The sequence below is a fragment of the Corvus moneduloides genome, chromosome Z, assembly GCF_009650955.1.
Source record: "Corvus moneduloides isolate bCorMon1 chromosome Z, bCorMon1.pri, whole genome shotgun sequence".
Classification (NCBI taxonomy): domain Eukaryota; kingdom Metazoa; phylum Chordata; class Aves; order Passeriformes; family Corvidae; genus Corvus; species Corvus moneduloides.
The window spans coordinates 57,001,969-57,016,619 of NC_045511.1; the positions used below are offsets into that span (position 1 = coordinate 57,001,969).

Sequence of the window (14,651 nt, forward strand, 5' to 3'; positions counted from 1 at the left end):
GTCCTACCTTACTTGACCTAGACATTTGACCTTCTTCTGCCCTCTCTTTTCTACTAATGATGTTACCCGTGGTGCCCTGGCCTCCTACTCCCCTCCTGATTTCTGTCATTTTGTCTCCTCCCCTTCATTCATATCCTCAGCAAACTGAATTAGGAAACATCCACCTTCTTCTTAGCAGGACTCCTGGCTGAATTCCAGGTTTTGCCATCAAAATTAAAGCAAGGTGTGTGTGATACTTTTGAATGTTTGTTAATATATTTATTTTGCAAGTTATAAATATTGAAATAATCAACCATAAGGCAAAGCTGCTTTTGTTAAATAACAGAGGTTATTTACTTCTTGCCATGATGTTTGCATCACTGCTCTCATTTGATTCTGTTTTCAAACTTGTGATGAGATTGTAGTAAAAGTAACTTCTCTGGGAAAAAAAGGTGTTTGCTTTGGAAGTACAATGCCTAAGAAAAATAAAAGAAAAGTTTAAAAAAGTTTAAGAAGGTTAAAAATGCTTAAAAAGTTACAATTTTTAATGTCAAAAATTTAATGCTTAAAAAATTAAATGTTTCAAGGAATTTTAATGCCTAACAAAGGTAAAAAGGCAAAGAGAAATTATGCATTCTTAGTAGTAAAACAGTAATAGTGGTAGTATTTTGATCCTGAAATTCCAATAGAGAAAAAATTCTGCAATTTTCTATAGGCTTCATACTTCAATATCAAATGTACCCTGGGCTTCAAGTAAATTAAGAAATAGAAACAAATTAGAGGAAGACTTAATTTTTGGGCAGAACACAAAATTTATTTTGAGTGGAGGAAGCAGTATTCCCCTGTATTTGCAAATCCTTCTGAGTTGTAAAAATATGTGCAAGAAGTTATTTAGGATGCTGAAATGACAGAAGTATTTTCAATCAGTGTGGGCAAGGCTTTGAACTAAATCTTCAAATTAACAGTCATTTGCTCAAGTGTTTTGGATGCCTTTTTTAAGCTCTGTCAAAGCTGTTTGTTTGATAAGTGTGAATCTATAGGTCTGTTGAAAGCATCCTCAGAGTTCCTAAGCTGATGTGCATATTGAATCTGAATGTAGCCACATGTGCTGTAAAGGATTATTTGTGGAAGGTAAGGCAGAAAAACTATTAATGGTACGTTGAGTTGTCCTGTGTTGAATGACAGTGAAAATTCAGTCAAGAGCCATTTCAATTTGATTTATAAGACAAAAAATAGCCCAACTCTTTCCCATGTTCTTTCTCATCTTGCATGGAAACTAATCTGGGAAGACCATCTTTTGTTAGTTTTAGCCTAGATCTGTTGCTGTCTTTTATTATCTTCTGCTACTCCTTTGGGAACAAGAAGACATTTAATTGTTTCACTGATATCTAAATTTTCTTCTGCTATTTGCCTCAGGCCTATCCTGTATTTCTATGGACAGAAGCCCACGCATCCTTATGGCTCACCTAACATGTGAGCACCATCTTTAAATTATCATCACTTAAGAGTTTGGCAGAGAAGTCCTGTGTTCTTAGAGGAGTCTTCTGTTCTTATTTATTCTACAGTTGTTATTTGTACACCAGAATTCTCCTGTGCCCTTAGACTATGAAATAAATGTGAAAAAAATATACAATTCTGTATTTTATTTGAAATGAAACCAAAGTGTCCTTTAAAATATTTAATTATTTTAAAAATCTTTTGATTTGACATTTTTGCCAAATCTGCTCACTAATAAATCAGTCCCCAACAAAATTATGATTACTTGAAAGTGAGCTTGGTAAAATTGTGCAACTTCATGTCTGTATTACTTATCTTTCTCTTTTGTTTGAGCTACAGAAAATTTATGTTAAATCTTTCCCCTATGAACTCAGTTTTAGGTGCAATGATATCCTTCTGTATGGAATAGAGAAACTCTCTTGCTGTCATTCTTAGCTATCTTAATGTATTTCTACAAAATCTTAATTGAGAAAGTGAAATTTTATTCCTTCATTTATTGACACTATTGATTTGCAAAGTGAGAATCATAGCCACAAAGAGAGAAAATCCCTTATGCACACTTACAGTCACATCTACCAACTGCCAGATAACAATCATATATTCTGATTTTCTTCATACGCATTCTTGGTTGTGTTTCTTCACCCACTGATCCTACTACTCAGCTACATCCAATCACTGCTTTCTTGTGGGATTGGGTCTATCCAGAATTCAGACCCTTCACACAGGATTTCATTGTTTAACACTGAAAATCTGCTCTGCTCCAGACTGTCACATTCCACCTCAGAAAGAGCCAGTCTTTCACTTTTTCGGATTAAACATTGATTGTTTTTTTGTTTGAGTCCAGAGAACAGATCAGAATAGGGGCTGATTTGTCAGCTGAGGAATCCTGTGAACAATTGCAAAGTTCGTGCCTACATTTGCAGTAGACCCTCTGCTGGGAAAATTTGACTTAAAATGTATTCCCATGAAATTAAAATTTGAATTTTAAGCTTAGAATTCATGAAGTACCAGATGAATAGGAAAAACTCTGAGTATTATGTGTATTCTTACGTGATGGTGACTTTCATACAATTCATTATTATGTTTGGAGTTTTTTAACCAAGTAGGTGCTAGGACTTGGATTTTGTTCTGAACAAAGATATTTGTTCTGAACAATTTCTGGCAAAGTTGCGCAACTGACTGCTTATTTGAATGTCTAATTTAATGCCCACTTATGCAGAACTATGCCAACTACTGATGCATAAAAACTGCTACTGGTACCACCTATCTCTTATCTTAGTCACTGACGTGGCCCAGCTTTACTTAGTTTGTGAAATATGAGCACTCCGCTTGACTGCAGAGAAGTACACATCCTTGTATCATTGAACAGCACTTTTCCCAGCCTAATGCTTACAACATTTTATTCTGGTTTCCTTGGTACAATCTGTGCTTTTACAGGATCATCTGAGTATATTATAAACTTTTCCCATAGAGCTTTTTGTTTTACTGTTATTTGCAACTTTGCAGTATTGTGTTACTGATGTCATGCAGTAGCAAACACACTACTGATGAGAATATTGGTATCTTTCACTCTACACAGAAAAGATACAGTACTTCTCAAGCCTGGGATTTAATGACATTCTGTGGGAAACCAAAGATAGCAGAGCTTGGGTTTGGGATTTTTTTTCACCCTGCCGAATTGCATGGAAAACCTTACTTCAGACTTTTTGTCCAATGTTTTCCATTTTTCCAGAAGTGATAAGCACTTATTCTTGCTGCTGAAATAAATGGAAAAACACAGAGCTTGTAGAAAACAGATTTTCAAGTATTAATATATTAATGCTTGTTTTTTTCCTTGTAGTAATTATCTATGCTTCATGTAATTTTGTTGTTTATATTACTGTAGAAATTATAGCAAAAAATAAAGTCAGATCAGTCATCTTACTAGGAGTTGAGACTTTTTTCTTCTGTTTTCAGAGTAAGCAGGCAAGTGCAGCTGCAGAAAATGGCACAGCTGCTTGAGGGGATTACTTGCAAGAGTATTTGCAGTGCCATCTTGAAAAAACATTTTGGAAAGTTGGGACGAAAAAGTGTTTTGACACAGAATCTGGGAGGAAGAACAAAGATATTTAAAATGATAGTCAGCATTGATAACTCAATGAAATTGCTGGAAGGGGTTGTTTTGCTTGCAAAAGTCTACTACTTCTGGGCCAGGAAGCCATTTCATCACACAGATGCTGCTGACAGCACACTATGATAGTGGTGGTGAAATAATTGCTGCATCACTAACACCTGTGAGCATCACCTGGAAATGGTGAGCTCAGGAGAGTGCCTGGCATCACATCTGGGGAGAAGGGGGGGTGGTATCATTGCTAAGCTTGTGAAGGGAGGTGGGTGGTACTTCTGCACAAAAGGAGAGCAAACCAAGGATGCACCAAGCCATGGAGTGCAAGGGGGACTGTTTTGAGCAGCAGTGATGGAAGAAGATGTGTGGTCTCCTGGGTAACAGGGCTTACTGGGAGCTGGGCTGTTGCAGGGTGGTAGAGATGTGAGCAGGAGAAGGGGTACTCAGCGAGGGCTTGAGGCTGCTGTTAGAGCAAGAACAAGCTCTGAAGGAGGCTCAGCGTCAGCTGCAGCAGTGTGCTGACATACACAAGGATGCTGAAGAGGCCTTTGCCCGGGGGATGGAAATATGAGTCATGTAACTCTCTCCTGAACCTGCTGGTAATGGAGAGACCATTGTTAAGCAGCCCGGAAAGGGCACTTTCAGTGTCTCCACTGAAATGGGAAAGTTGTTTCCTTTGGACTGGAAAATATGACATTTATTTATTTATTAATCAGTCTTAAAAATTACAAGGTAGAATTTCCAATAGTTGCAGCTCTAGCTTATTTATAATTTCTGTCTTGCTGGGATCTATAATGTGGCACTTGCAGCTAAAATTGTTAATGAAAGAAAGCCTTTTTGTGAGACCTTAATCAAGTTCTAAAAATTGTTCTCCTATTTAGTCAAGGAGTTTTATAAACACTTAGTTTATAAAGCCCATCAATCTGTGGGAAAATGCTGACTTGACCACACTGTGTTTTCAGAATTTTGAAGTTGTAACAAGAATTTAACTTTTCAAGAAATTTATTTTCATACTCGATGGAAAAATCTTTAGAAACTTAATTTTCTTCACTCGGTTCATAGCAGGAGAATCACATATGCATATTATAAAAAGTTAGCAATCCCTTAAATGCTGTCAGTAAGTGAAATAAGTCTTTTTGTGTGTCTCCTTTACATGAGAGAGAAATTATAGTGTTTTGCAACCTAGCATATACCAAATTAATGTGCATATTTATATGAACATGTATACATATAAACATTACACTTCTGTATATAAACAGGGTATTAAAAGTTATAAAAAGGGTAGATTTGACACTTCTTAACCTTATATATCTGTTGATCTACTGAATGGACCCAATTTTCTTCTCTCTCTTTCTCTCCCCCTGCCACCTCCACCACCCCACCTTTTTGTTTTTGGCAGAGAGAATGAACCAAAATTATCCCTGTTGTCTTAGCTGTATGGCATAATTCATCAGACTAAAGACTAGGAATAGGATCTTGTGAATTAGTAAAAAAAAAATAAAAGGAAGAAACCCAGAACAGCAATAACTTTGAAACAAAATTCAATTCTGTTCCTTCTTGTCCATCAAAAATATGTCACTGTCTGTTTTGCAAATGTTTATGCATGCAAGAATCCCCTATAGGGTCTTTAGATGGCCCACATGCATAATATTAAATGTAGATATTTTAGCATTGAGATCTTGCTTGTTAAATTCCTCGTAGAAGGTCTTTTATTCACATAGAAAATGTGCTTCACTATAGACAGCCCTTACTCAAGTGTAACCCTATTGTATCTCAGGCTATACTCCAATGAGATAGTAACTTATTTTCAGTAGTAGGATACTGGAGCAGGTTTGTGAGGACTGCAGTCAGAAAGTGCTCTTTGTAGAATGACAGACTGGTAGAAATTAGTTAAGGATAAACACAACAAAGTGAAAGAATACTGCATTAGTGATTTAACCTGTATTTCTTTTTTTCAACAAGTGAGTTAGTTTGAGATAACCGTTGAATGGTCCTTTTTTTTTCCAGCATAAAGTCTTTTGATACTATTTGAAATGACATTACTAGGAAATGAAGTAAAATGGAGTGAACAGGTTTTTTATGAGTTTGTTTAATGGGTTACTATGAAAGCAGAGTTGAACTGCTTTGCGTTTTAATTTCTTTCAAAGGTCTCTGTCCTGGAAACACCTTGTTTCCAACAGTGGCAGGCTTCTGTGTTCTCATACTGAATCCGGGGGCTTCTGCACAGATTCACTTCCCTGCCACTGTGCTAATGTTTGCTGGCTCAGAACCGAATGCACATGCTTAACTCCACATGCGTTAGTCATACCAATGAACTCAAATGGGGGAGGTGACCTTATGAAACAGCTACATCAGGGATATACAATACATTATTCTTAAGACTGTTCTGCAAACACATCTCGCATTGCAGCCTGACACAACCTGAAAGACAGCTAATGGGTAAGAACCTCTAATTTAATATAAAGGCAAATTAATAGGGTGAAGGATTAGCAGCTCCTAACTATGTAATGCAGCCTTTGGATGTGATTCACTTTTTAACGGAAAAAGGAAAAAAGCCAGCAACTAGTATGTTTCTAATATGATTAGCAAAGAACTTCTGAGAAATGTTTTCTACAAAAATGTGCTGCTGTATTTTATGTCATTACATACTTTTAAAATGCAAAATGAATTCACTTCACAGAATGACAGTATCTGGAGGATATAGATAGTGGATGTCCTTGGCTATAGTATGTTTACTTATCTTTGAAACTTGAAAAAAGGTATTTTACATAGCTTCATTGAATATCTTGAGTTTTTGAATGGCACTGCCTTGAAGTTATAAATTATGTCTTTCCATCTCTCTTTTCTTTAGGCAGTCTGAACTTTGTTACAACTTCAGAATGGCAATTGTGCTAACCACAGGCATAAAATAATTCAGCACTCCTTCTATCAGAAGTGTATTTTTACCAAGACACGCAAAGCGCAGAATTTGTATGTTAAGGCAATATTCATATGTAATATTAATGTTCTGATAATTTTACCTAATGAATGCTGGAAAATGTGTGCTCTCTCACATCACTCAGGTTAATGCACACTCTAAAAATAATATTTCTTAACTCCAAATTTCCTTGTATATTTGCATCTCTGTATTATGCTTTCCAATGCTCAACACTCGGCCACAGCATGCAGCTAACATTTCAGTAGCCTGCTTCCTTCTTTTTTTTACCTGAGGTGCTTTGGAGTATGTCTTGACATACTCCAAAAGCAATTCTGCTTTATGTGTGTGGGATGCACGCAGCTGAATTTAGAAAGGAGTGTTGGTGCCATCAGATGGACTTGCTGCTGGAAGTTGTGTTCCTATGCTCCTGAATCAAAGTCTCTATTTTTCCCAGTTCTGCTGGGGCTGCTTGCAAAATTGCTGATATATTTGGCCTAGTGCTAAAGACAGATAAGTCTTATGTAGATCTTTAGCTTAACTCTCACTAAGAAAAGTACCTAAATATTGTGCCAGTGGCATGATCTGCTCTGTCATGGCTAGCAGAAGATGCAAGTCAGCCATCAAGCCATATGTGATGCTTTATTGTGAGGAAGCAGTGAGACAGATACCGGTCTGAAACAGTCTGCAACCTATCATCTGGGCCATGGAAATGACAAGGAAAGCCAAGCTCAAGCTGGATTTGAGGCAAAATGGGACAGCTTCAGTGCAGTCCAGATTGTTAGTATCTGTGCACTTGTAAAAGAGTTTATTCAGTCTTTTTGGTAAAGATACAAATACTTTGGAACTTCAGGTGGTAAAATGGTACCAAGCTATGTACTAAAAAACCCAAAAAACCACTAAGTTAAACAGATGCTTCTCACTCCCGCAAAACTATCTTATGTATTGCTCGTGCCCTAAGCTGATATTTTTGTCTAGCAAATATTATCCTAAAAGAGATTTATTGCATGAACCTCCACTAGTAGCAATACCTATCATGCAATGCCTTAAAAGAGTATATCTGCTTTGAGTAAAAATCCTCAGTCTCCTTGGCAAACAGTAAGTTACGCTTTTATTCCCTTTTCACAGCAATAGAGGTATACATAGAGGTAGAGTTTATTTATAGGTCAAGTACAAGATATTATCAGAACTAGGGTTAAAACTAGGGGAGTTTCAAGAGCTTTTCATTTTCTTAAGGACTGAATATTTCTATTTCATTTGTCCTTTTACTCTAATACAAATGAATTTATTAAGATAGGAATCTCAAAAAGCCAAATATCTGAAACATTATTGTGTAAGTTTTTGTGTGTCATGCTACCTGTAAAATTAGTGATTCATCTTTTGGTAGAGGTGCACTCATCTGCATCAGTGTATTGCACATAGAATCAAAGAAGGGAGGTTTTGTCATTTAAAGTTTGATTGCAAATTAAAATAATGAGTATGCTTCATAGCAAACATTTTTCTAATGTTCTTAATAATTGTATGTTTCAGAGCATGGCTAGAGTCCTGTCTTCCTGATGAGAATGGCTGAGATGTCTGTTTGAAATTATTCCTGGAATTAGACCAGCATGAGGTGTCCTCTACCAAACTGAGGTAATACTGCTGAAAGGCAAGAAATCTGAAGTGATATATGTCCAACTGTCTGTGCATTGACAATGTCAACTGTGGAAGAAGTTCCACATGCCGAGGGCCAAAGGAAAGAGTCAGAATGGGTAAACCTGTGGATATCAATCTCTTCTGAGGGATATTTTGTTGGTGGAGCCAAAAGCTTTTCTAGGTAATTTCTAGGAGCAGGTTTTATTAACAATTACAGTCCAGACTTATGCCATAATGAAGCACCTTTTTGAAGGTTAACCAACTAGTTATTTACCTAACAATACTCAGCATAATAGCAAATACAGGAGTGGTGTCACTTTTAGTTAGTTTGTAGAGCCCTTAAAACCTCAGAGACTCCACTACGAGAAAATCAGACAATTTAAAATGATAGTGTGGGCAGTAATATTATGTGGCATATGGCTACTCAGGCCTAAGCCTTCTGCTAGAAAATTCACAAATTCTGCTTTCTTTAGCTCTTCACCAGAACAAGTTTTGGTTACAATTCTTTTCTATCAGGGTGAGCCTGACATAAAATGAGGACAAAATCAGCCACATTAGGATGTACATAAATAAGACAAGTACAATTTGCCAGTGATATGCATGAACACTAATTTCCTTGCTATGGAATGATCTTTTGAAATGTTTTCTTTAAATGGTAATAGCTAAAAAGCAGCAGAAAATATGCCTGAATCTGAGGTATATCTGTTTCATTCTGTTTCATCAAGGTTACATAAATTGTGAATGGCCTCTTCATTATGGATAGTAGTCTGCCCTTGGAAAGATACTAATTATTATGAAATATCTTTCACTAATTGTTTCTCCCTTGAGAGTATTTTAAAAATGGTTTATGTTGAAAATAGTAAATGATAAACACTGTTTGTTAAGATGTCTGTAATGCAAAATAAAATATTGCTTCTGTTAATAATTTCAGCAAGACAGAATCAGTATGATTTTAATGATGTTATAGGTACATTGTGCTTCTGCCACCTTTGGTGGGAGGCAGAATAACTTGCCAACATTACTGTTGTTTATGCAACCTGAAAAACCTGCACCTGCAAAAAAAAAAATCACGGCTCTCAAAGTGTTATCAGAAAACAAATTAAAATAACACTAAACCCTTTGCAAACAATGTACTTCATGTTCCAAAATTCCATTTACTTAAAAAGTGTGACCTGATTTCAGTGGAAACTCTGTAGACAGGGGGTTGAAAATCTAGGTTCTTAATAATAAGAAAATCCTCACTCCAAAAATACGAAGGACAAAGGACCATCAAAGACTGATTTTTAAGAAAAAGTGTGAACAAAAATGTTTTTCACAAGTTTGTCAATGTCAGTCATTTCTTTCAGTTGTTAAAACTCAACTTTGAATTAACTTAAATGTACTAGGACTTGGAAGATTTATAGGTATCTAAACATCTCTTAAAGCCAAATGTTTCTTCACTTCCTAATAACTGTCTCAATTGCACGCCTCTAGCAAAGTTAAAATACGTCAGTATATTATATATACAGTTCTCTTTAAGAGGATATATGCACAAAATTGTGTATGTATTTCCATACATACATATGCATATGCCCCTCTAGTTTCTAGTGGTCTCTAATTCTAGAAGTAAATGACATGCTGTTGAAGGTCTTTATTAAATGTACATTATTCTATAATGCAAGTACCACCTCATTTAAGAAATATTTTATTAATTTGAAGTTCAACAAAATGCTTAATCTCTTCAGAATTTTTAGTTCTACCTCCACTCTGTGAAACCATTAATAAGATCTCAGACTGATTTTGCTGTCATTGCTCACCTCGGTCTTTTTTTAGATATATGTAACTCAGGTGCTGGTCTTCCCCAGTATAAGCTAAAGACAATGGAAAAGGTAGCTTATCTAGAACAAGGTGCAAAACAGTATTTCATTAAAATTAAGCCTCTTGGAAAGCAGCAAATATCTTAAGTCAAGGTATCCTTAATTCATTAATTTAAGAACCTGTTTTAAAGTGACCACTGGAATGCAAATTACCTTGCAGTTCTGTGCAACTGTTCGTCAGGAAAGCTTTGATGAGATTTCATCTAAATTCCAGCGTAGTTTCATCCCAGTTGTTAAGGATACAGCAAGACTCACCAACCTAGCCAATAGCATCAAGGTGCCTTCCCCCTGCAAAAGGGTTTGGATAGGACAAATTTTGTGTTCAGCTCAGCTGCCTTGGATCAGTAATATGGGTGTAGTTGATGTGGTGTTTGTTCATATTTCATATTCTGAAGAATAGGGATTTTTGGATATAGTAGCAACAGGTGTTTTTTTACTTTTTAAAAATCATAAAACTTGTACTGCAGCAGCATTACCTGCTCTACTTTTTTGCCTCTATGGCCTGATGAATCTGAAATATTCTTTGCAAGTTGAACAAGACTGAGTGCCCTCATCTAGAAACTACACATTCCTGGTGAAGGGGGAAAGTTCTGACTTTTTCTGCAGAGATAAGAACTAGAGGCAGCCAATAATAAGGACAGGCAGAAGAATTTAGGTAGAATTTAGGCTGGCTGGATCAAGGCCAGCTTGATCTATGTAACTCCTTCATTTTGGCATCTCCTCTAGCTCCACCAGATAGGCCAGAGTCTGGTGGTGAATTTGACATGTTTGGAGAGTTGAACATGTCCCCAGTAAGGCTACTTTTTTTTTTTTTTTTTTTTTTTTTTTGTGAAAAGTGAGGGTCTTGAGCAAAGCTTTGTCAACAGTATCTTCCACTCTCTTGTCACAACCACCACTGTGACCCATCACTTGATGATTTTATGCTTTGAGGATTTTTGGGTTGGTTTGAGGGGGCGGGGGGGGGGGGCTTATTTGTTTGTTTTATGCAACTTTGTGATGAAATGGGCTCTCCTGTTCAGAAAGGTCTAGATTTTCGTAACCAGGATGAAAGCTAATGGTAAAATACATACCAGCAGCAAACGCATACACCTCTTTACCTATTGTTTCATATCATAAATGCTGTTCAGTTTTAATTAACTGATCAGTGCAAAAAGTGATAAATAGTCTTGCCATTCTTCCAGGGTCTACATGTTAGTTATTTTGTCACCATTTTACAGAAAAAGCATGTTGGGCAATGGAGCATATATGGAAAAGAGAAAAAGACAAGCCCTTCTGTTGCAGGATCCCTTCTCCTTGCATTAGAATCCTGGAAAACTGTCACTTTGGGAGTTCTGTCTTAGTTTTACTAGAAGAGAATTGTGCAGTTGAGCTTTTGAAAGTTTGGCAGTGTAAGAATTAAAGCTTCCTTTGAAGCTATTATGGTGCTGTCACATAGTGTTTTTCTCAGTTATTCAATCAGCAGAGGTTGAAGGTAGAACTTTCAAAGCTGTAGCACAAGTTGCATTCATTTGAGCCAACAGAGTAACCAATAAGGTTACTCTTATTATTAAGAGGTCAGACAGATTCCTGTAAGTGGGCAGTGCTTGGAGACATTACACGTTTTGCCTCCAAGGATAGGTAAACTGCTGGGCTCTGCATCAGGGCTTGGTAGCCCTGCAGTTCTACAAGAGCAGTAATCCTATGGGAATTTTATTTGCAAAGTGGGTATTTGTTGGCTACCTGTGAAGGGAAAATCATACTGAGAAATAAGGCTATAAACTGAGCAGAATTCTTCTGAGCACAATGGGAAAGTGTCTCAGTTTAGAGACAAGTTAAGGAGAAAACACTCTGGAATGAGTGTTTCCTCTAAAAGAGTTCCAACAATCCCTGGTAGTGGATGAAAGTGAAAAAAACCCAAACAAACAACCATTTATTGACAGACAGAGTGCCCACATGGCATGGGGAAAAGGTAAATAAATCCTAGATATTAAATTTTCAGACCCCTCCCCCCCCCCCCAACAAAATCCCAAAATGCCAGGGAAAGAAAAAAAAAACCCACAGCAATTTGTCACAGAGTGGATAGAAAATGGCATGGGCTTTTAGGGAAAAAACAAACAGAAACCAGGAGATTCAAGGAGCAGTTCAGGCAAACAGATGTGAACCTGGTGTCATGGTTTGACACTGGCCTGACGCCAGGCACCCACGAGAGTTGCTTGCTCGCCCTCCTCTGCCACAGCTGGGCAGAGGAGAGAAGGAAAAAAATTCATTCAGGCTTCATTAGTTGCTGTAAGGACCAGGAGAAAGCACTTTAAGGGCAAAACAGGCTTAACTTAAAGTTACAAAGTGAATTTATTGCTAACAGAATCAGAGGAGGATAATGAGAAGAAAAATAAACCCTTAAAACACCTTTTCCCCCCAGCCCCTCCTTCCTTCCCATTGACCGCACAGGGACACAGGGCACGGGGGTTTGGTCAGTTCATCACTGAGATTTCCTTCCACTGCTCCGGGAGAGGAGTCTTCCCTGTGAGGCCGTGGAGTCCCTCTCACGGGAGACAGTTCTCTGTGAACTTCCCCGGCGTGGGTCCGCTCTCAGGAGCAGCAGCCCCACCGCCCCTGCTGCAGCCTGAGCCCCTCCCACGGGCCCACAGCCCTCCCAAACTGCAGCGCCGGGGCTCTCTCTTCCCACGGGGTGCAGCCCTCCAAGGCCAGGCTGCTCCAGCCTGGAAGGAAGGGCATCTCCACCAGGTCTCCCACTGGATCACAGCCTCCTCCAGGCATCGACCCGCTCCAGCACGGGCACCTCCCCCACGGGCTGCGGGTGGATCTCTGTATCCCCATGGATCCCCATGGGCTGCAGGGGCACAGCTGCTTCACCATGGTCTGCACCATGGCCTGCAGGGAAATCTCGGCTCTGGCTCCTGGAGGACCTCCTCCCCCTCCTTCTTCACTGACCTTGGTGTCACCATGTTGTTTTCCCTCACATGGTCTCACCTCCTCCTCTTCTCTGACTAGAAGCAAAACCTAGTGGCTTCCTTTTGATTTTCTTCTTAAATATGTCATCACAGAGGTATTACCAGCCTCTCTCATTGGCCCAGTTTTGGCCAGCAGCATGTCCATCTTTCAGAGCCATCAGAGATTGTCTCTGCTGGACATGGTGGAAACTTCCAGGAGGTTCTCACAGGAGCCACCTCTCTGGACCCCTGCTACCAAAAACCAGGCCAAGCAAAACCAATACATCTGGTGACTCTGGCATCAGTCCCCTTTTCTCAGCAGATGAAGCAGGTGAGCTTGGTATGCTTTTTCTCACCAGCTTGGCTTTTTCTGAGGTGTGGAGCTGAAACAGAGCAGCCCCTTGCCTTTCCCACGAGTCCCAACGGACTTCTCTCCCACCAGTAATCCTCTCTGATCTTGGACCAAATCCAAACTGTCCAGTTCACTTCCAAAAAGCAGCCAAAGGATTGCTGCTGCAGCCGCTCCAAGGCCAGGGAAGGAAAGAAAAACTTCTTGCCTGGGCTAACAAAAAAGCCAAGCTAAACAAGCAAAAAAAAACCAAAAAACCAGACCTCACAGCACCCTGGATGCCTGGGGAGTGAGCATTTGAAAAAAAACCTCCAAACAGCCCAAGGCTTCTGGTTCACCCAGGCCCACCTTAGAGATACAGCAACCATTTTTGGGCATAAAGCAGAGGGTTAGGGAATAGAGTATTATCATAAAATCACCCCAAGACAGAAAGGAGAACAGTCCTTTTGTTTCCCAAATCACATCTGAGTGTATTTTCCTTCCATAAATCAACTTTTTAAAGCTTGTGGTGTTTGGGGGTTTTTTTCTTCTGAGATGCTATATATAAATCCCAGATGCTATATATAAATCCCTTTTCAAGAGTATGCAAAGGAGTGCTATACACATATACATCTATGTATATATGTAAATAAAAGTAGGAGACAGAATATAGTGCATTTTGAAGGCACAGGGCAGCAAGAACACCTTTGGAGAGCTCTGTCTGAAGATTGCAAGGTTGGTTCTTATTCTCAGCGATGCTCTTTTCAGTTTTAGCTCATTCTCTGGAGTAAAATCTTTTTATTAAAGAATTAAAATTTTTTTCATTGCTTACATATCCTGTTCTAGATAAAGCTGTGAGAAAGTAATTGACGGATGTTTAATTTGGATTAATTCCAAATCCACTGAGGATCATGGCATCAGTGTTTTTGTTTACAGCTCAGCCACCATCAACATGGTCTTCTGAAAAATCAGCATAAAAGTGTTAAAGACCCAGTTTGAATCCAGGCCAATATTAGGCTACAGTTTATGCATCAGCACAGAGGAGTGTAGTGGGGGGGGGGGTCCCGGGAGCAGGGGAATCCAGCCAGAGTCACGATACGAACACCGATACGATTTGAGCATCGTGCTCCAGTTTTATTATTCAGTTACACCAAGTTATACTTTTTCCCCCAAAGTTCACGCCCCTTTCCCATGAGAAAGCCTCTAAGCAGCAGGGGAGCTGACCAGTGTATACCTTTTCCCAAGGCTGTTCAAGGCTGCCAGCTAGCAGGTGCCTTGCAAGCCTGTTTTCAGCCTGAGGCCCCATCAGGGGTACTTCTGCAACAGCCCTGGGATGCCCAAGCCCTCCTGGGGTATCCTATATTCCACAAGGAATCCCTCTACACATCCCCCGTTTTCTTTTTGGGCA

General features: G+C 38.9%; 1 protein-coding gene across 5 annotated transcripts in view; it reads left to right on the forward strand.

The window, feature by feature from the left end:
* TMEM161B (transmembrane protein 161B) overlaps nt 1–14,651 on the forward strand; it is a 180,016-nt gene that overhangs the window by 44,238 nt on the left and 121,127 nt on the right. For all 5 annotated transcript variants that reach the window (XM_032096223.1, XM_032096219.1, XM_032096224.1 and 2 more), the window contains one exon: nt 8,025–8,126. The gene's annotated coding sequence lies outside the window, so the exon portion shown is untranslated. The remainder of the gene's footprint in view (nt 1–8,024; nt 8,127–14,651) is intronic.